Raw genomic sequence first — 23,263 nt, forward strand, 5'->3', positions numbered from 1 at the left:
TGGAATCACATGAATAGTAGCTAAAATAAGTATTTCCAGGATTCTTTCCTAGAGATTCGGATTCATTTATGAGAAGAAGATTGGAATCTACATTTTTAATAGGTGATCCAGAATTCAGATTAATTGAATTCTCAGTTAAGGTTGGAAAATAATCAGATCAGAATAAAAATCAGAAAATCTAATCTTGGAGTCAGAAAATGGTTTGTACCCAACCTTAAGATATCCTCTGCGTGTGTGTGTGTGTGTGTGTGTGTTTTAGCTTTATTTCTTATTACTTTCCAACATATCTTTTACCTATATTTTTTTCACCAAATACTTACGGTGTTCCAGGTATGTGTCAGGGCCTATCTTACGTGATGGGAATTATAGTGGTGAATTCTGACAAGTTTTTTCACAGAAGTTTATATGTAAATAAGCCAAACTTCACTGTTCTAGGGTGAGCAAATATACCATCCCATAGGTATGTCTTTAAACTTTTGTTCTTCATGTTCCTTTGGTATGGGTTACCTTTTCATTTAGATACCTTCTCGTATTACCTTCTTGTTCATGCCCTGCTTGTTCCTAGTTAATTACTCTATTTTAGTAATGTTGATTTCCTTGTCTATCTCTCTTACTAAACTACTGGCTTCTTACTGGTAGAGTTTTCAATTTCTGGTGGCTAGACCGATAATTGATATAAAATAGTTCTCAACCATGTATTGAATGAATATTGTTCAACTAGTAAGTAGGGATTTAAATTTAGGACTCTATGACTCCAAAGTCATGTCCTTTTAACTGTACTACACTCTCTCAATAAAGTATGGCTCACTTTGTCAGAGGAGCCATTCTTTAATCATCCAAGGAGAATGAAATGATAGTTGCAGACAGAACTACTACCTGTCCAAAGGGAGATGTGCCAATTATCCACTTTAGTAGATCAATATCTAGTCCAGATTGGAAAATTCATGCCAAATAGTATTCTTTGAGATTTATTAAACTAACAAAAGAAGAAGACAAATACCTCCTTTTTCTTGTTCCAATAAAGACATAACTTTAACTTGCAGATACATTTACCATAACTAGGGAAGGTGACAGGATAAGACTTGGTAATGATATTTCTAATATTAATCTAACCAATTAATCTTAAATTTGTTTCTGGCTATAAGTCAAGCACAGTATTGGCACACAAAGTTCCTCAGAAGCATTTCAGAAATATTGGATTAGAAGAGGAGGCTGATATAGTTTGGCAGAAAATGAACATAACTCAGTCAATTTAATCAGCCACTTTATTGAGAAAGTTAATGCAACTCATGATTTTTATTCTTTAGCATAAAAATTTTGGGTAGCAGAAGCTTATAGATAAAAATTTAGAGCATGTATTCTGTCATCTGATTTGGGAAATGTGTGCTGACTTTGCTACTTCTATTAAAAATGCTGTCCATAAAATATACTTGGACTAGTTTGGCATAAGTTATTTTAGAACTATAAGAAGAACCATTATTAATAAAAACTTCCCCTTCTAATTAATTCATGGCATTGCCACCAGAGTGTTCTTCCTATATCAAAAATTTGATTATGTCACTATGCTACGGAAAAAGTTTTGATGACTCCACATTTTCTAGAGGAAAATGCATAAATGCCTTAGTTTAACATGTAAGTTTTCTACAACATAATCACCACCTATCTTTCTATTCAAAATTAATTTCACTCTTCTCTCTATTCCAAATTCACATTACATTATTAAATTACACCAGGTTGCTTACCCATAAATGCCTCTTGATTTCTTACTTCTGTGTCCTTGATCAAGCTGTTTTATCTGCCTTTGTGCCTTCCTTCTTGTTTTTGTTCTTTTAAATATTTTTATTGATTTTTTTTTTTTGTGGAGGGAGAAGAAGGGAGAAGGAGAGAGAGAAATATTGATGTGAGAGCAGAACATCAGTCAGCTGCCTCCTGCACGCCACCTACCAGAGATTGAGCTGCAACCCAGTATGTGCCCTGACCAGGAATTGAACTGGCAACCTTTCAGTACACAGGATGACACCCAACCAACTGAGCTACACTGGCCAGGGCACCTCCCTCTGTGTTTTAAGGCAAACTCCTCCTATCACTATTGGTGTTTTTCCCATTCCTAATCATCCCTCAAAAATTATTATTTTCTCATCTATGTTTATACATACTTTATACATATATGTATGAGTCAAACCCTAGACACATGGTCTGACAAGTACAAGTATAATTAAGGGAACAGAAAAACAAAATGGTTCTAGAAAATGAGGGATACATGGTTGCCAGAATTATGACATTTATCACTAATATCTTGATTCAAACATGCTACATAAATAATAACTCGTCCACTATTTATTTATTTATTATTATTTATTTATTTATTCAAATATTGTTGAAGGCCTATTATGTGTTCTGCATTGTCATAGGTGGTGGAGGTAGAGAAGAGGAAAAAGTTTGTTTTCATGGAACATTTATTCTATTGAAGGAGGCAGTGAAGAAACAGCTAGCAAAATAATAGTGGTAATTACTATGGAGAAAATAAAAAAGATGAGTATGATAGAGAGTGACTTGAAAAATGGTAGTGGACAATATCAGTTATGGGGAAATTTCTGTAATATATAGATTTCTTATAGAGTGACAAGAAAAAAACAAACAATACAATAGAAAAAGCTAAAAGGATTCGAATTAAAAATTTTAAAACATTCACAGAAAAACAAACCTAGTGGTCAAAAAACACATGAAAAGATGCTCATATTCATGAGTAGTAAGGGAAATTCAAATAAAATATTTTACATTTATTGAATTGGTAACATTAAAAAGAGCTATAAGACCTATTGCTGGTGGGGATAAAGGACAAAGTTTCTCTTGCACATTGTGGAATTAAAAAGCGTTATAGTTTTTCTAGAAGGCAACATAGCAACATCTATTAAAACCTAAAATGCACTTCAACTTAGAAAATTTTCTCCTGGGACTCTACATCATAGAAACAAAAGTGCCTGTGTGTAAGGTTATATGCCACAGAATGTTTGTAGTAGCCAAAGGCCCTTTGGCTAAGTAGCCAAAGAAAAAGCTTATTAATAAGGAAATAGTTGACTAAATTGTAGCACCTCACATCATGGAATATTATTTGACCAACAAAAGGAACTTCAGTCCTCCCAGATGATTTGATATCTTCATGATGGGTGTCATACTTTTATTAATTCATTGATTAAGAAAATACATATATAATGACCAACCATTTTGGGTTCCATTAGGTTTTAAATAAATTCATATTTTATTTGTTTCAACACTATCTATATATAGTTCAAATATGGTAGCACATATATATGTGAAACACACTATTCAGTCTACATGCAATTTTTAGTGAACATATGGATTTATGGAAAATGACTCTGTGGTCCTTTAAGAGTCAAGAGTCCCCATGTTTGGAATGAATGAGGTAGACCACAGAAAGAATACATCTTATTACACAAAGAGTTGAGTGCCAGTTTATATCATTACTCTCTAACAGTGTTTGCATTTTAAGATATGATACTTATTCATCTGATTACACCTTTGGTTTTTTTTCTCCCAGGCAGTGTAGCTGATAACTGTGGGTGGTATGAAAGGAGTGAGAGAAAGAGGCATCTCTGTGATATTGTCAATCACAATACATGTAAAAGTCTGTCCTCGGATTCCCAAGTACAAAATTATACTGATTTTATTTACTGTTCTCTTTCTCAAGTTACATGTAAAAGCGAATTCAGAAAAACCTTATATATTTTTATACTAAAACTAGAGGCCCGGTGCACACAATTCAAGCATAGAGGGGTGGGAAGGTCCCTCAACTCAGCCTGCACCCTCTCAAATCTGGGACTTCTTGGGGGATGTCTGACTGCCGGTTTAGGCCCGATTGGGGCAGGGATCTGGCCTAAATTGGCAGTCGGATATCCCTCTTGCAATCCAGGACCCCTGGCTCCTACCTGCTCACCTGCCTGCCTGCCTGATCGCCCCTAACCGCCTCTGCTTGCTGGCCTGATCACCCCTAACTGGTCCCCTGCTGGCCTGGTTGCCCCCTAACTGGTCCCCTGCCAGCCTGGTCATCCCCTAACTGCTCCCCTGCCAGCCTGATCACCCCTAACCACCTCTGCGTTGGCCCTTGCCACTGTGACTTTGTCCGGAAGGAAGTCGGACGTCCGGAAGATGTCTGGTTGACCCGATCTAATTAGCATATTACCCTTTTATTAGTATAGATATTCAAAGATAAAAGTAAAATGGGAAAAAATGTCACAAATACCTATATACCTGACAATGAGAACAAACAATGCTAAATTTTCATCCTATCAGACTTTTTCAAAGACCTAAAATGCTACAGAAACTGTTGGGATCCTCTTCATATCCCTTCCCAGTCTCTGCTCTATTTTAGTTGCTCAGATGGCATTCAAAAAATTCTAGCTGTAGTCTGTCTCTCCATAGCATGTAGGACTCATCACACTTTCCCACAGGCACTTGAATAGCAAGAGCAAAGCCATCACACTTCAAAGCAAGGTTGGATCATTATGCTGCATTTTTCTTAGTCCCTCTTACAGAGAAGAAAGGAACCTTCCCTGCTCAAATCAAAGGACAATGGTATGCATTTTCTCCACTCACTTTGTAGTGTAGCACAAAGCAAGTAACTGTGGTATGTAGATAGTACGGAGCTTTCATTAGCATTACACATCTGGGCCTTTTTGTTTTTATGCTCTTGGTAAATAAAGGGAAGAATAAATAAAATACCTTATTATGACCAGGTCTACATTATATAAACACAGCCAGTTGAAATGCTGAATGTTATTTAATCATCTGGTTAGCAAATTATGGAGCTGTCTTTCAAAAATATTTTATTTTGGAAAAAATTAAATGTCTATAAAAAATGAGGAATAGTATAATAAACTCTTTTGTCCCATGATCCAACTTCAACAATTATCAAATCAGGGACAATCCTGTTTTCTCTCTAACCCTACCAATTCTAACCTACCACTGTATTATTATGAAGCAAATGTCAAATATTATCCACCCACAGGCATATCAACATTAATCTTTGTTTTAAAAAATATATATTTTATTGATTTTTTATAGAGAGGAAGGGAAAGGGATAGAGAGTCAGAAACATGGATGAGAGAGAAACATCAATCAGCTGCCTCCTGCACCGCCCCCCCCCCCCCCCCCCACACACACACACTGGGGATGTGCCCACAATCAAGGTACATGCCCTTGACTGAAATCGAACCTGGGACCCTTCAGTCCGCAGGCTAACACTCTATCCACTGAGCCAAACCATTGAGGGCCAACATTAATCTTTAAAGAACATGATGCTTTGAAAAACCAGGATCACAGAAAACATTACTACCCTTCAAATATTAACTTTTTCTTAATATTATCAAATATCAAATAATGTTCACATTTCTCTGACTCTCTCACCTGTTTTTACAGTTTCTTTCTTTGAATTGGGAAATAAATGGCATATCTTGCAATTGGTTGATATATCTCTTAAAATCTCTTTCGCTTGAATAGTTCACTGAATCTCTCCCTTTTTTATCTTTGCTATTTTATTATTCAAGAAACCCAGTGTTTTATCCTGTAAAGTTTTCCACACTTGGATTTTATTGATTGCATCTATGTTGGTTCCTTTAACATGTTCTTCAGTCCCCTGTATTTCCTGTAATTTGGAAGGAAGATCTGGAGGGTTGATTAGATGAATTACTTTATTTGTGGACCAGACTTGGCTGATTTTAGAAGTGGCATTGATGAAATTTGATGAAATGCGTAAGTGAAGAGACTTGAAGGGAGAGGGAAAAGGGAATTTTATAAAGGAAGAAAACCCCTTTTCTTTAAAATTCTGGTCTTAAAATTGAGTCCTATTTAGCATCTTTCAAATTGATCAGATAGTTTTATATTTAGGACATGACAGCCAGACATAAAGACACAGTTGCTTCTGTGATGGATATGAGAATGTGACTGATCTTGGGACAGTCACAGTTTCTGATCTTTAATGCCAGGCTCACACTGAGAGAGAGTTCAGTAGCACAATCTGTGTGCTCATTTAGGAAGAAAAAGATGAATATGGAACAAGAGTATACATGTGAATGTCATAGTGCTCATCACGTTATACCCTTATCCAATAGGGGTCAATCTGGGATGGTCCTTTCCACCTGTGATAAGAATGAGACACCAACATGATAAAGTTGGGTACAAAAGAGAAGGGAAGACAATTACACATGTGCAGAATTTAACCGAAGAAGTTTTGAGTACCAGTTCTTCAACAACCAAATCCCCTTCATTTAGTTTGGGAATCCAGAATGGTGAAGGAAGGTTTTCGAAGGAGAGGACATTTGCAAAGAATGATATGCTGTAAAGCACATCTCTTATCTGCTGAAGGAGACTTGCAGGCAGCCCTCCAGGGAGCTTCCTGTGAACCTTCCCCTGCCCACCCTAATGGCTGAGAGGCAGAGTGGCTTAAATCTAACGTCCAATTTAGGCAATAGAGGACAAGAGACAAGTGGAAGACTTGCTTGGTGGTAAAACCAGGAGGAAGTTGTTATGTTGGGAAGGACTACCCGCTTCCTAGAAGTTGTTCAGACACCTAGAGGGACACCTACAGGGACAGAAGTTGCTTGGCCAAAAAGTTGGAGGTTCTTCGGTGCAGCAGAAAACGTTTCAAGTCACAATCTAGAACTAAAATGGATTTATTCAGATTAAGAAAGGAACTATGAAGGAAGATTTCCAGAAAAGCATTTTTTTTTTTTTGGAATTCAGCAAAGGGTTTACAAGAGAAATAATTAGTTTTAGGCACATGTCATGTACAGAGGATTCATCTGAAAATCACCTGGAGAGGAGGTATGATGTTAAAGTGAAGAAAATAGGTCATCAGTGTTCTCTTAGTATCCCCATTATTATTACTTTTTACATATTTGATGCTTCACAGTTTCTGTGTACACACAAAGACACACACAGTCGCATTCATTTCTTATAATTATTCTGACAAAAAGAGAATAGTACACATTGATTTCTCCACTTTATAAGAAAAATGAGGTTCACAGGGATTTAATGCTATCCAAGACCTCATGACTTTGAAGTGGTAAAGCTGAAATCAGAATAATGCAGGTCTTCTCTCTTCTAGTCTGAAATTCCTTTTTCTGAATTTTGCCATTTCACTTGGTTTGGTTATTTAATTACAGAATCCTCACTCCACTTACTGTTCTGATCTCTCCTGAGTATTCCTTTCAAAGAGGTTACACCGAAGAAATATTAGAAGTTTAAAAATCTGATTCAGACTGTGGCTCAGGGATTGCTGCCAACTTTTTGCAAAGTGCTTTTCAATAATTCATAATTCCTTAAATATGGAAACCCACTGCCTAAATATAGCACAAGAAAATGTGCTCTGGTGCTTAGTTAAGCCAAAAGTTGTGTATTTAAATACATTAAGTTTCTCCTTCTCCTAACACAAATACATCCAATGTCACCCATTTGTTAGTACCAAATGCTTTAAAATAACCTTTATTGAAATATGCAGGTACTTGATATGCCATTCTGTGGGCTTGTCATATTTGTGTTGCTTTAGTGTTTGCAATTTCAGTGCTCACTTTTGTTTCCTTTGGTTTGACAAGACTGTATCATCTGTCCTGTTGTTGGAACCTGTGCCCAAGATGCTAGAGGGCCAAAGGAGACAGTTAATGGTGGGCTCCAAGGAAAGATCAATGAGGGAGTCCATGGAACTGAAAGACCAGCTTTTCCCAGAGTGCCAGGAACTTAAATTCCCCAGCTGAGCTCCATATCTGCAGAGGGGAGGTAACACTCCTGACCAACTTGGGTTCTGAGGGTCTCTGGGTGGATGAAGACAGGACTTTGGATAGGGGTTATTAAAGCGTTAATAGATTTGGTCTCTTTAGATCAAGGAGGGACTATCCTGGGATGGTGTCTTTGGAGGAAGACCAAAGACTTGTCATCGCTTTAAGTGTCTGATCAAGTAAACGCTCACTGAATCTGTAACTGGAGTTGGCTTCCCATCCTGCCTTAGAGTTTATATGGCTTGATTTTTATCTGACAACCAGTCCTGAACTGGCCTGGATTCCTGATTTTTATATTGATTCCTAGTCAAGATAAGTCTCAAGATCTCTTTTTCTGTTCATCCTTAGGGATGAGTTGACTGGTCATGTTTAAACCCCCAGAAGTAATCCTTCTTGCCCTATCAACATCTCCCCTACATGCTTCATTTTATTTTCAGGTCTCAGTGTAAGTGGTACTTCTGCAGAGCAAATTTTCCTGACCACTCACTCTAAAGTAGATGTCCCTCTTATTACTTCATGGACACCTGTCTGTTTCCTTCATTGCACTTGTCACAGTTTGCATTTATTGATTTTTTGTTGTTGTTTACATCATTTCTGTCTCCTCCCCTCACTAAGCTGTAAATGCCATTCAAGCAGGGGTCAGGCCTATCATATCCACAGCATTAACCATATTATGTAAGACAATGCATGGCCCATGGGGTTTCTCAGAACATATTTGTTGAATGAATGATTGAATGAACTAATTATTGAATTAGGTCCCACCAAAGTCTAGTTTGCCAATCTTCTATTGAATCTTATCTAGCAAACCGTATGGCAAAATGTAATAACTACTCACTTGAATATATGTATGGTGGGTGTAAGGACATGGCTTATGGTGAATTCTCAACAAATGCTGAGTGAATGAATGAGCAGACTGAATTTTAGCTGATGAAATAGAGTTTTATTCTACACACACAAACTCTTTTATTAAAGCAGTTGAATTTAACAACAGTAACCAAGTAAGCAGGTCATTTTTTTTTATGAGTACACATTAGTTTTATTTGACAGAAAACCAATACAACTTGAAAATGGCTGAGGCATTTGAACGTAGAATAATTTCTCTGTTCACTCTCATTTACACTATATAGCTAACTTCTTTAAGCAGATAATTTTAAAAGGCATTTTAAATAATGCAACTTTTCCATATAAATTAATTATAAACCATAGATTGGAATTACCGTAAAATACCTTCCTCCCTGGTCTTTAACTTTTGGATTTGCATAGCATCAAAGCATATAGGCCATGGGTTTGCCTTATATGAGCTGAGCTATTTAAAGGAGAGGGTTTTACTTAATTTTCTAGATCTCTCCATAAGAAATGTTTATGTCATTTCCTTGTGCCCTTGATCAAAGAGTTTCAAATTTCTTATTTTGTAATTGGCACAGGAGAGAGTTCCTAATATTGCATGCAAAAACTCTGTGAATAATATACACAAAAATAAAGTTTATTTATTCAACAAACATTTATTAAACTGGGAAATATTGCAGGTAAGCAAATATATTAAAAAATAAACAAGATAAAAGTCTCTGATTCAAGAAATAAGCTTTTGGTCTAGTAGAAAAGCCAGACATGTAAACAATTCCAATATAATGTGATGGATCTCAGGATAGATGAGCAAACACGAGATGTATTGGGAAGTCAGAGGAAGGAGGGACTAATTGGTGGTTTCTCTGCTGGCATACCCGCCCATGCTCTTGTGACAGCTGTGCACAAGGGTGGCACAATGTCAACACACTCCATTTTTGGAAATTCTCCAGGCCAGATTGCTTTTGTCCACTCCACTATACCTCATACTGGGCTTACTCTTTCCAGGTGCACGTGGCATCGACTCTGGAAGAAGTACCTTGAATTGGACACCAAACATAGGCTTAGCTTTCTAGCTTTGATCTTCATGTCCCCTTCTTGGCAGAGTGCCCTGCTCCACAGCTTTACACACTAAATGGATAAAGCAGTGGTCTTCAACCTTGGTTGCACAGTAGAATTACCTAGAGAGTTTGGAAATATATTGATGCTTGAGTCTCTGTAGAGATTCTATTTTGATTGTTCTGAGTTGCAGTTTAAATACTGGAATTCTTTCAAGTTCCCTAGGTGATTCTAATATGTAGCCATGATAGAAATCATTTGGATGAGGGATGCCCTGTCTCTATGTTTGGTCATGCCCTTTATGAGAACCACCTGTTCTTCCACCCCAAATCTGTCCTTTCTCTGGAAAATTGGACAAATTTTGTAGATAGTCCCTTAGATTCTCACCCATTCATGGCTTTCGATGTAGGTATACAAGCAATTCCATAGAAATCTCATTCTAGTATGTCAACACAAGGCACAGGCAATAGACATGAGTATCAGGTCAAAATCTCTCAAACCTGTAGCTTTGACTGCTCATCCAAGTGATCTTTTACCTTCATAGACGACCCAGCCGCCTGGTCTCCATTAGTGGCACCTAGTTTTGTTTTAGAGGGAATTATTTGAGGTTTTGCATGTCTGCACCCAATCAGTCAGGTTTATAAAAATAGTGCAGAGCAACCTCCTGGTAATAGATTAACTTGGAAATCACAGGATATTGGGAAAATGGGTGGAGCAATTAGCATGAGACATAGGTAGAGCTGGAGGACTGTGTCTTTTAGATGCACTATTTTTAGTTGAGTTCTGGTTTGAAATGAAAATGTCTTTTGGTGAAAAACAGTGGTTGTTCCTCAGAGTCGTCAACATTTTGAACCTTCCCCATATTACTTAATAGGGCAGAATTCTTCCTAGTTAATCATGTGAGAGCAATGCCAGGTGATTCAAGTTGTTTATTTGGAGACAGATTCCGCCAAACCCCTCTACATCTTAGGTCAACATCATAAACATCTGATATTTCTAATTCAATAGCTTAAACCCATTTTTGTGAAGAAACCTCTGTTTGTCACCCAAACCCCACTGCTCACCTACTTTAACGCCACAAATTTTGCCTATTCCCATATAACTGCATAAACACCCCCCAAGGGAAGCCCCACCTCTCCTGTTCACAGCAGCAATCACATCTTTTCAGCTATTTCCCTATACCTGCTTGTATCGCTCATGCCACAGAAGTTAGCCAATACTGAGAAGAATGTTGTAGTCCAAGAATCTCTGGGGAAACTCCAGAATCCTGAAGATTGCTATACAATTGTTATCCTAATGTAGTTCCTGGAGGAAGGACATAAAAACAACATACACTATTTAGTTCTCCAACTCAAACACACTGTTTACAGTGAAAACTGGAGAGCTATTTCCAGGGGCTCTTCAAGCTCTTACCTCACACTACTTACCATTTGCTCACTCTGCTATTCTTTCTCTTGGGTTTACAGGTTATGATACCATTCACTTCAGCATGGTTTCTTAGCTCTGCTCTCTCCATGCTCCTTTGCAATGATCACCCAGCTTACCACTTTTTTTTTTTTTTTTACTTCTAACTTTACTTGTGGGACATGACCTCCTGTCTTCTACTTCACTCATGGTGACAAGGGTAAGAGAAAATCTGTCTCAGGGCCTCTAGCCCTTATGTAACCTTCCAGACAGCTCTGCCTCCTGTCAGACCCCAACTGACAGGGTAAGGGGATTGGGGAATTGAGTAGGGTCTTAAGAATGGTTTGGTGGAGAAAATAATGCTGAGAAAACAAAGAGGCAAAAAAGCATTCCAGAAAGAAAGAACAGTAGGGACAAAGGCAAGAAAATAGGATGTATCTCAAGTTATTTATTAATTTGGGGCTGAACATAAAAGAGAATTTGGTAGGATTCTAAGATATGAAGTCGGAAAGGTAGGCAGGACCAAAGCACTTATATATGTATAACTATAGCATCAGGCTTTATGTAATAACTAGTGGCCTGGTGCATGAATTTGTGCACATTAAAAGGGAATTAATTAGAGGAAATATTTTAATATTGCTATTTGCCCTTTCTCTATAATAGAAGTGTGAGAGATGAAAGGAAATGAGTAAAATGTATATGAAAATAATATATGAATTTATTAAATAAACAACAAAATGATATAACAACAACAAAGACATGATATAAAAACAACAAAAACATGATATAAAAACAACATTGATGCAAACAATGACTGATAAAGTGATTAAACTTATTCTGTTATCTTCCTGTATACCACATTAAGAGTGAAAACACTTTCAGAGTGCTTGACTAATTTCCCTTGTGATGAAGTATTTACAACTTTAATGTCACATGCTCTTTGAACTCGAGAGAAAGCAACATATAACTGACCATGTGTGAAAACGGGTTCAGGTAGGAATATTCCTACTCTGTCTAGAGTTTGTCCTTATGATTTATTAATAGTCATCGCAAATGCTGGCATCACGGGAAACTGTCGTTGAATTAATTTAAATGGGAGGCCAGTGTCAGATGGGGACAAATCAATTCTTGGAATCAGACCAACCTCTCCCTCTGCAGATCCTGTTAATACTTCAGCTTCAATTATGTTAGGTTGTAATCTTTTGATAATAAATCTAGTACCATTACAAAGACCCCATTTACTATTAAGATTTCTCAATAGCATGATGATTGCACCCACTTTTAATTTTAATTTATGACACGGCATTCCCAAGGAGTAATACTATTAAGAAATTCGATGGGAAAATTTTCCTTTTCAGCATCATCTGTTGAGTCAATGGGATCATCACTCAAATATGTGTGAAAATCTCCATCGAGTATATCCAAAATTTCTTCATTTAATTTTGGAATATGCTTATTTTTTGGACAAAGAATCGCATGTTTAGATATATTTTTAATATTATCTGTAGATATACTATTTCCAAAGGTAGCTTCAATAATAGATCTGTTACAAATCATTTCATGGGGGATTTCAATAATATCCATTCCTAAATGAAAACTGCTATCAAGTTTGCCATCTCTAAGTTTTACTAACCATTCACTATAAGCATAATCCTCTGATCTCATATTTGTTTTGAGAGACAACTTTCTGAAACATCCCCAAACATTACAGTACTTTAAACTTGTTTGTACTATGGCTGATCGCATAGCATGCAGCACAATACTGAGACATTGTCAAAAACCCCCTCTGAGAAGGAGAACTTTTTCACCAAATGCAATATTCAAATTCATAATTTCTCTTAGTAATCTGTCTATGGTGTTTATAGCATGACTGGATGCCATGGTGCATTCATCCTATCTAATAATAGAGTAACATGTAAATTACCATCACTCCGCTACGCCCACGATTGGGCGGCGGGAGGCTTGGGGGCGGGACTCGGGGTGGCCTATACAGCTATTGAGAGGCACGGATCCGCTGCCACTGAGGGGGACTACCCTGCTGTTGAGTCCCGCCCCCCTGCGCCTCTCAACAGCCAGATCCGCGGCCGCTGAGGTGGCCTGCCTCGGACACCCAGCTGTGCCTCTTAATGGCAGGGTAGCCAGGTGTCCATGGCAACCCCCCTCAGCGGCCATTGAGAGGCGCAGGGGGCGGGAGTCCCGCCCCCTGCACCTCTCAACAGCAGGGTAGCCCCCCCTCAGCGGCCGCGGACCATCAGAAGTGGGGAGCTGGGTGTCTGTCTGCTCCTGCACCAGGCCTTTCAGAAGCCTCCGCCGAAGGCTTCTGAAAGGCCTGGTGCACCAGCGGACAGGCACCCAGCTCCACCGTGAAAAGCGAAAGCGTGTAGGGGACCCTACACGTGCATGATTCAATCATGCACTGGGCCTCTAGTCAATAATAAGAAGTTGGGCCTTTTTAATGGTTTTAGCAACTTCACTCTTTATATTAAGTCTAAAAGTTTCATTTAATGGAATTGGTAATTTATATTGGGAATGAAAGGTTCTTCCACCGAGAAGTAAATTTGCAGCAATTCCTGTAGACACTGTGGGTAAAACAGTACCACCACAACCTCTAATATAATGTATTAAAACTTTATATAGATATGTTTTCCCACTACCACCTGGACCATCCAAGAAAAAGCATTTGGGGTGTACATTCTGATCTTCAATGGCTGAAGTTATAGTCTGAAAGGCTGCCAACTGTTCATTATTCAGAGAATTTATCAAAACCTCTGCCTGTTGTCGCTCATACGATTCATCACATGTATTTGCATTCATTAATAAAGGATAGTCCGGAAGTTTGAAATGTGAACATTTCATTCCATGCAATGTCCTCTTGAATTTCGTTAAGGGCTGGCATGCATTTCACAGTTTACACAGGCACCTTCTCTTCGGCATAATTTCCAACATAAATCTTCAATAAAATGAGATTTATTCTCTTCCCATAATTTGTCTGCAGCAGAAAGACATCCAAACACACATATGTATGCAAAAAGTTGCCGTAGTTGTTAGGGCATATTAAGGATGATTGCATCGTCAATCGTATCTTTCCAGATAGTGTCGTCAAGTAATAATCCTCAGTGTTTAGCAGCTTCACGAAATGTATCATAAATTATACCTCCTACAGTTCGCAGATCATCAAAACTTATTGCACCTTTTACACACAGAAGCAAAAGTCTAAGGTAATATCGTTCTGGTTCTCTAAAGCTCATAGTGAACAGCCTACCTCATACTTTATTCCCACCCTTTCGGCGTTTTGTCCACAAAGAATTATTAAACACATAATGTTGTGGAATCTCCCAATAATAATAATTATGTGCGTCGGAATCTTCTCTATTCAATAAGAACCAAGCCATCAAAGTCAAGTTATGCCTTTTAGCCCTATCTAAAACTTCAGCAAAATCATGTGTATGAAAATACAAATTCTGATCATTTGGCAAATGAATAGCTAATCTTGTGATTGCATGAGATTGGTCATGCATTCGCAATGCAAAGTCTCCAAACATACCTGGAGTCAATGAAGTCCTGTTCTTCATCATGATTGATAATATTTTTTTTCAGAAATTTGAATATTTGCACAATCGCGCCCTTTATAGATATATTTAAATAAATATTTGACACTTTTAATCGATGCGCAGACTTCAACGTTTATATGACAGTTCACAAATATGGGTTATAAGGGACAATCCAAGTGTTATCGACAACTTTATTTCAAATAGAAATGCTACTACCAGATCTTCATTTGTATTTGGGATATCCATCAATATTTCCAATGGTTGCATTTTGAAATTCTTTTGGATATCCCTTTGAACATTTTCCATTTTCCATACATGGACTCTTTGGATTTTGTACTCCACATGGTCCATGTACCATGTTTGATTTTACAATTTGAAAAAGTCGAGGACACTGGTCCTCATCTGGAATTTCTGCCTTAACTATACAGTCAATGTCATCTTCTGTTCGTAATTTGGATTCACTATCTAATATCAATAATATGTGAGCGTGAGGCAGTCTGCATTTCTGAAATTCAATGACATGAATTTTAGCTATTACTTTGCCAAATAAATGGAATTTACATATATCATTTAAAAGAGCATTCAGCTTAATATTAAAAACTCTGGCTACCAAGTCAGGTCTGTTTTCAACTTTTTGCCAGCGTTGTAAATTGTTTGTAATATCTGCCCATTTGGGGTTGCATGTCATGGTTATGAATAAATCGGACTTGCCATACTTCGTTACAATTGCCATAGCATCCTGATATCGCTGCTGCATATTTCTGGGACTATCCTCAAAAGATGTTGGAAGTATTATCATTTTACCAATCGGCACATTGTCATTTTCAGATCTAGATTTGAGATAATCCATCAAACCACTATGTTTTTCAACTCTTAACTTAGATTGGTTTGCTTTAATGAAATTTATCTGATTGGCCTCCATTTTTTAATATGAATCCACAATAAACTGTCGAGTTAATTTTCCTGCATTTAAAATAGGATTGAATGTGTCCCGCACAGAGAGATGAAATCCATAATACTGCATTTGTGTGACTTGTGTCCTTACATTTTGCCTAGTATTATTGTCGATTACACTGGTGTCTCTGAGTCTTAATGCAGTATCTGTTCCCCAGTCTTTTTCACCATGTGGAAAAAGAATAGGACATGTCATTGCATCTAATGTAGGAAACAGAATACTGATTTGTTTCATTTTAGTGGCACTTGGATTATTGGGATCTGGTTTACAATGAATGAGCAAGTCCCTTTCAAAAGGAGGCTCTCCATCTTCATTTCTGAATATGACAGTAACCTTGGTTACACGGAGAGAATTACATCTACCAGGGTCACTGTTACGATCATATTTAATCGCCATTGTTACTTCCGTGGGAGCAATACCTCTTGCTGCTGCTTCAGATTGGGCTTCCTTTTCTACCTCATGTAGCATCTTGTACGATTTTGTTAATTCATTTATTTCATACATGAGGTTGTTGATGTTGATCATGAGTCTTTCTGAGCAGCCCTGGTTTTCTGGCTTTGCTAATCTTTTACTTGTCGCTTCGGCCATATATAAAATATAGAGTTGGGCAAACTTCCGAGAAACACCATCCGAAGGATGTAAAGTTCCAGTATGGTGATAAACTTGTCTGGGTATTCTAAAACAGTATGGCCTATATCCTGATGGCGATGCAATATTTGCACCCATGGAAGCAAAAGCAAAAGAACTATTTATGAAACAAATATTTTCCATGAAATTTTTACTGTGAGAATCTTCGTTTGTCATTAATCTTTTTAAATATGCCGGGTAATCTGGAAAATGTATATCATTTGGACAGACTTTACCTTTGCTACAACATTGAGTAAATTCTGCATTAGATGGTTTTTCATCAGAGAAATTTAGTGATAGGCAAAATTGACATCTAACAGTCAGTCCACCACAACTATGTTCGAGAATTGCATCCTCATGTACTCCATTTTCTCTGAGAAGGCAGTTCCTACCAGTATTGGTAGTACTTGTTGATGACTGTTCTTTAGACATATTCTGTCATCACCACCGCCTTCTTTCAGCTTCAGAGGCACGTTGGTTTTCAGACATTTTCTGTCAATGACGCCGGCTTCTTTCGGCTGCAGAGTTACATTGTATCAATAGTTGCCCTTTAGACATATTCCCACCTCCCTGCTGTCAGGGTCTGAGGTATAGGTGAATGAGAGTCCTGGCTGTCAGGCCACTGAGAGCTGTCTGACCAACTGCTGATTCTGGCTGATTCTGTGGGGGATGGGACTCCCTCATCCCTGCTGTCAGAGTCTGGGCTGGTGCCCACGGGGACACAGCATCAAGTCCGCCTGTGCCGGGAGACCCAGAGTCAAGTCCCCGCCCACTTGGATGTGGCTGCGCCCATGCAGACAGACACAGCATCTAGCCTCATGGAAGGGCTGAAAAGACTGGGGGACTCTGGCAGCAGGTACGTGGAGCGGCTGGACCCGCCTAAGGGTGGGTCAAGCCGAACCGCGTGCCTGTTGCCCCCCCAGCGGGGCTGAAAGGACTGGGGGACTCAGCAGCAGGCAAGCGGTGCGGCCGGACCCACCCTAGGCCTGCCGAACCCCAGGACTGGGAGACTCTGGTGGGGCTGAGGGGACCAGGCACTGCCATCTTGTGGCTATGGGCGCAACCATCTTTGTGATGCGTGATGGTCAATTTGCATATTTCCTCTTTATTAGATAGGACTAGAGGCCCAGTGCACAAAATTCGTGCATGGGTAGGGTCCCTAGGCCTGACTGGCGATCAGGGCCGATTGGGGCCTTCTGTCTGCTGGCATCAGGCTTTATGTAATAAAATGTTATTAGTGTAGTGGGGGATTCTCAATTTTCTAGCAGTTTCTAGAGGTGGTTTGTGACAGATGATTAGGACATACACACAGAGAAACTGATATTTGATCTGAGTCTTAATTTAAGGATATGCAAGATTTTTATATTAAAAATTTAAGGAAAAGGATTAAAGGAGAAGAGTTTGCATTCATGGGGGGAAAGTGACCAATGTTGAGTATAGCTGGGCACTTCTATAGGACATGCCTTTTAATATGCTAAGATATTTTTTGGCCTAAAACCAAAACAGTGCACGTCTCATACTTTGTTAACCCCTGTAGTTCATCATCTTTATCTCTTTGACAGCACCTTCCATTTTATTCTTTACATTCCTTATTTATAGGAATGCATTATCTCCCTTGGGCTTTAGATTCTTTGAGGTCAGGGAATTTGTCTCACTCACCTTTGTATCCTCCAACAAAGGCAAGCTTGACCATAGCACGCACAGAATAGGGGCCCAATAGCTGTCCGTTGAAAATATAAATAAAGACTGAGGATTTTTTCTATTTACTATTATTGTTTAGAGAGCCCATTTTACAATTCCATGCAAACACTAACTTTTGGTTGGTAGGAAAAACATTAGACTAGGAGCCAGGTGCTCCAAGTCTCCATCCCAGGCTGGCTACTAACTCACTGTGCAATTTTGATTTTCCTCACCTATAAAATTAGGTCAATGGTCGATTGTTTTCCCCAATTCTTTAGCCAATAAAAACTAATTTTGAGTCATTAATTCACCAATTTTAATGTCTGTTTATTAATCAGTGACTATTCATTTTTACAGTAACTATGCCTCCCAAACAGCCTCTGATGAAAGTGGGGTCACTAATACTAAGCAGATATAAAGTTCCTGCTAACATCGTTGGGGGCAACCTAATGACATCTATATAATAAAGAGCTAATATGCAAATGGTCATCATGCCCTTGTGCCCTCACATCCTCGCGCCCTGGCGTCCTTGCACCCTCATGCCCTCACACTGGGGTCGGGAGACCTGAGGCTGTGCCCCCCGCCCTATGGGGCTTGACGGAGGTGGGATTGGCTGGGTCTGGGTCTCATGTGATTTCGAGGCATGTGCGGGTGGTCGGGGACTTGACTCTGGGTCCCGCGGCGTGCCCCAGACTCTGAAAGGAGGGAGATTTTCATATACATTTTACTAATTTTCTTGCATCTTTGACACTTCTATTATAGGGAAAGGGCAAATAGCAATATTAAAATATTTCCTCAAATTAATTCCCTTTTAATGTGCATGAATTTTGTGCACTTGGCCACTAGTATAAATATAAAATCTTCATTGTGCTTTTTGAAACATTTAAAGTGGCTGATTTAAAGAGTCTAAGCTAGATGTTCCCTCCTGACAGTGGTCTGGACTTTTTTTTTTTTTTTTTTGCAGTGCCTTCTCCAATCTTGAATAAGGAGGAATGCGTACCACAGATTGATTTCAGAATACTCTTTTATTCTCTCTAAAAATATTGTAAGACATATACTTAACTATTTTAAAGTGAATATGAAGTAAACACAGCCTGCTTTTTAACATTTTGAGGAGGTCTGTACTCCTGTTTGAGATAGAGACTTTCCTGCATGGTCAGGAAGCCACGGTAAGAATCATTGTTAGCAACACTTGTCTGAATGGTGTAAAGTCTGTAGAGGAAGACCGGATACAAGAGACATTTATTTTTAAGTTTCTCTCTCTCTCTCTCTCTCTCTCTCTCTCTCTCTCTCTCTCTCTCTCTGAAATTTTAAGCAGGAAAGCTGGGCTTGCAATTGTTTTAGCTCATTTAGGATTCCTTTCTAGTACTTTCCTCAGCTCTAAGCTTCCTTTTCATGTTAGCCATGCTCAAATAACCCCTGAGAGGAAGTTGAGTGTGCTTCTCTTTGCAGTACAAATTTCCTTCTATAGGAAGACAAGTAGAGCAAATTGGATTACAACTAAGAATGACATTAAGGTGTCAGTGGAATAAATTCTTATTTAGTTTTATTAGCTTCCTGGAAAGTGCAAACTTCATAGCCATGTAAGCGCTCCTGAGCAGTACCACGTCTCTCTCGTGTTTTATTTTTAACCTTGACAAGGAAGCTGTCTTTGCCAATTTGCCTCAAAACAGGTGATGGATGTAATATTTATCCTCAAAGAAAGTAGTTGCAAGAGTAACAATAACCTGCATTTATATAGTGCTTTTACCTGTTTTATATCATTTGAGCTTTGTAGCAACCATGCAAGACAAATTGGCATTATTTCTCGTAAATGAAGAACTTGAAGCTTACAGGAGTTGTCTTTTAAAGTCACTCAGTGAATAAATCGAGAAGTCAGAATTTGAATCCATAGCTGTCTGTCACCAGGACAATGATTTTCCTACCCAGAATGCTTCTTTAAGCTCTGTTATTATTCATTCTGATATTATTTACTCAAAGAAGGATTCACCTGCTCAGTACACAGGTTAAATGTATAATATGCATGAGCATTGAACTGAAATGAAAAACAAAAAAGAGGTGGTACTGTCTAAAGTGTCATCATTCTTGGGGGAGGCTGACAAAGAGACAAAAGAAAAAACACCTATTAACTCAGTTTTTTGAGCGGCAATAAATAATATTAGTGAAGGCAGAATTGAGGCAAAATCATTGAAGGGGTAGTGTTTGTTTAGCAAATACAAATGACCCATATGAAAATTATTCAAGCTTAATAGCTTAGAAATGCAAATATAGAAAATGCAAGAAATTAATTCTGTCATAATGGCACAGATTCTTAAAAAGTGATAAGATGCAGTTTTGTGAAGAATGAAGGGAAATGAACCTCTCATAATTGCTTGTGGGTTTACAAATTGGTATAATTTGGCAACATTTACAAAAAACCATAGACGTATGCATTATCAAATAAGGCCTATCTTCCTGTGGACGATATTGTAGTAGGTAGTAGGAATATGGTGGTAAGCAACATATTGTCCTTGCCTTTCTGGCAGGGGAGACAGCTAAAAAAGAAATCACAATAATGTGATTCATTTGATAGAGTATATTTTAGATTTCCCTATTTTTTCAATAACGGTATATGTGTATATCTGTGTGTAAGATATTAAGTATACTAAAAGAAAATATACCAAAGATTAATGGTGTTTGTCTTATCTTTGTATTGCAGAATTGTGGAATATTTATTTCCATTTTTAAGTTGTTCTATACAGGAGTGGGCAAAACTGTCTCCTTATGAGAGGTTTACAGATGAATTGTGACCTTTTTTGAGTTAATAAAGCTATTATAAAAATTACTAGAAGCACGGTGCACAAAATTTGTGCACGGGTAGGGTCCCCAGACCTGGCTGGCGATCAGGGCCGGGGCCTTCCTTCCCCAGCTGCCAGCTGCTGGCCGGGGCTGCCAGCTGCCGGGGCCTTCCTTCGTTCCTAACTGCCCCCTGGTGGTCAGTGCACGTCATAGCGAGCAATTGAACTCCTGGTCTCCTGGTCGAACTCCTGTGGGGACAATTTGCATATTATATATATATATATATATATATATATATATATATATATATATATATATATATATATACATACATATATATATCCTGCATGCCTTTTTCCATACAAACAACTGTAAACCTACCTTTGCCCACCCCTGTATTTGTAAATGCATGTATAATTAATATGAATTACTAGAACAATACTACCAAATCCCAATTATTTTTCTCTTTTTTACTAGCAAAGAAAATCAGTCATGATGGCATATTAAAACCTAGACTGTTATACCTGACATACTTTGGGCAAGCCTCTGTGTACCCACCCGCGATTCATCTCTTTTCCTCACTCACTTCTGCTTTCCTTACTGAATTTTGGTATTCAGACCAAATTATTATGTTGGTTTCCAATACAGTTCATCACTGGGACCGGATCTGAAGCTTAATCCTAATGTAAGTTCTTTACCTCTGTCTGAGAATGGAACTTGCTCCCCAGAACCCCAAACTGCTGACTGAATATTTCTAGCTATATCTGTATGAATACCTGAGAAACTCTTGGGCTTGGGATCTAGAGATATTTTTAGAGCATCTTGTTACCATGTTCTTTCACCTCCTGCATTAGGGTCAAGTGAGTTTTTGCTTCTGGGCTTGAAGATTTGGAGTTTTAGGTACCTGGTTCCCCTCCAGTGAAAGCAGCTTACTCACTGAATTAGTTGTTTAATTCCATTACCCAACATTCTGGTTAGTTGGGAGATGCCAGAATGCCTTGCAGAGTGTGGTTTATCACAAACTCCCATTCCAACTTCTTTCTCTGTCAGTCCACCTGTCCTCTATTTAGCCATGAACTTTCCCTCAGTAAGACTTCAAGCTTCTCATTAAAACCTGGTTTTGTACTCAGGCTGCACAGAAACTTGATATTTGTGACAACTGGCAAACATTTTCCCCCGAAAGAGTACAATTAAATAATGACAAGGTTGTGTGATTTTGGATATACTTTTTAGGAGGTGATGAAATATCCTCATGTAGGACATAAAATAACAAGTCATCAAAGTATCTTGCAAGTCCTTCTAAAATTGCCTGGTTGTTCTATAGTTTAATGCATGGTTGATTTCTCTTTGGGGTCCACTGGTAAACAGAACTTCATTTTAATAGAATTTAAAAGAGTAAATGCTTATGGCAAATATTCTTGGGAAATTTGTAAACAAAAGATAAAATATATTTAGATATCATGATAACATTGAATAAATTTGAAAGTTGACTTGTGTATTATTTACTTATGTTCTCAGGATAGAAACACATTTTCCCTGAATATCAAAATTCCCCTTAGTTTCCCAATAAGTACTATCTTTAGTCTCAGAAGGAGAAAACAAATGTTGTCATACTATTAATTCTTTGACAGTGCATGGCAGCAATGTTTTGTCTCCATTTTGATGAAGTTCACTTATTGGCAAAAAATAATTAGGATTAGTAACACTTCAAGTTGTTTATTTTCGAAAGATCAGTGACAACATATTCATTATCAATGATAATACTCCAGCATTGGAGAATTTGCACTGAGGTCATATTTGTATTAGGGATTGATGGTTGACTGAAAGTGTGCATGATTTTAATGAAACTCAGTGGGATTTAACTTCTGTATTTGCATTTCTATGCTATTAAGCCTGAATAATTTTCATATGGTTCATTTGTATTTGCAAATCAAACAATATTCCTTTAATGATTTTACCTCAATTCTACCCTTACCGATATAATTTATTACCCCATTATGTCTTAAGTTATTCTTCTCTTTCTTCCTCACATTTTAATTTCTGGCCATCCCATCTCTTACTGTTTTCTGAGACTACCTGTTACCACTTATGCAAGCAGCAAAAAAAAAAAAAAAAAAAAAAAAGTTGAACTAAGTCTGATTTTATGTGCTAGAGATCTGAAAATTCTGGTTCTATTTACTTAAAGGTGAGACAATAACTTGCCTATTCAGCATATCTGGTACATATTCACAATACACAAACAACCTAAGTGTTAGCTTTGTGCTCCTTAAGAATCAACTGCCTTCTCAAATATATTTGGGACAGAAATGATCTTTATTTTGCATCCAACCTTGAGCCACCGCTATTGAGACAGCCCTTGCCTGCCACTCTATCCAAGGCTACTGGCATCAGTGGTTACCGTGAACTCCAGGACCACCTTCTCAGGTGGCTAAGAATTTGGCTCAGTTGGCCTTAGTAGAAGACTGGTCTGAGAAAGGCCATGCTCCTATTTATTATTTGCAGTAGATATTTGTCATTCTTGGGAACCTCTTATTTTCATACTTTTCACTATGAAAGTTGAAAGTGCTCGATAATCA

This window comes from Eptesicus fuscus, chromosome 8 (genome assembly GCF_027574615.1).
Source record: "Eptesicus fuscus isolate TK198812 chromosome 8, DD_ASM_mEF_20220401, whole genome shotgun sequence".
In the NCBI taxonomy this organism is placed as follows: Eukaryota; Metazoa; Chordata; class Mammalia; order Chiroptera; family Vespertilionidae; genus Eptesicus; species Eptesicus fuscus.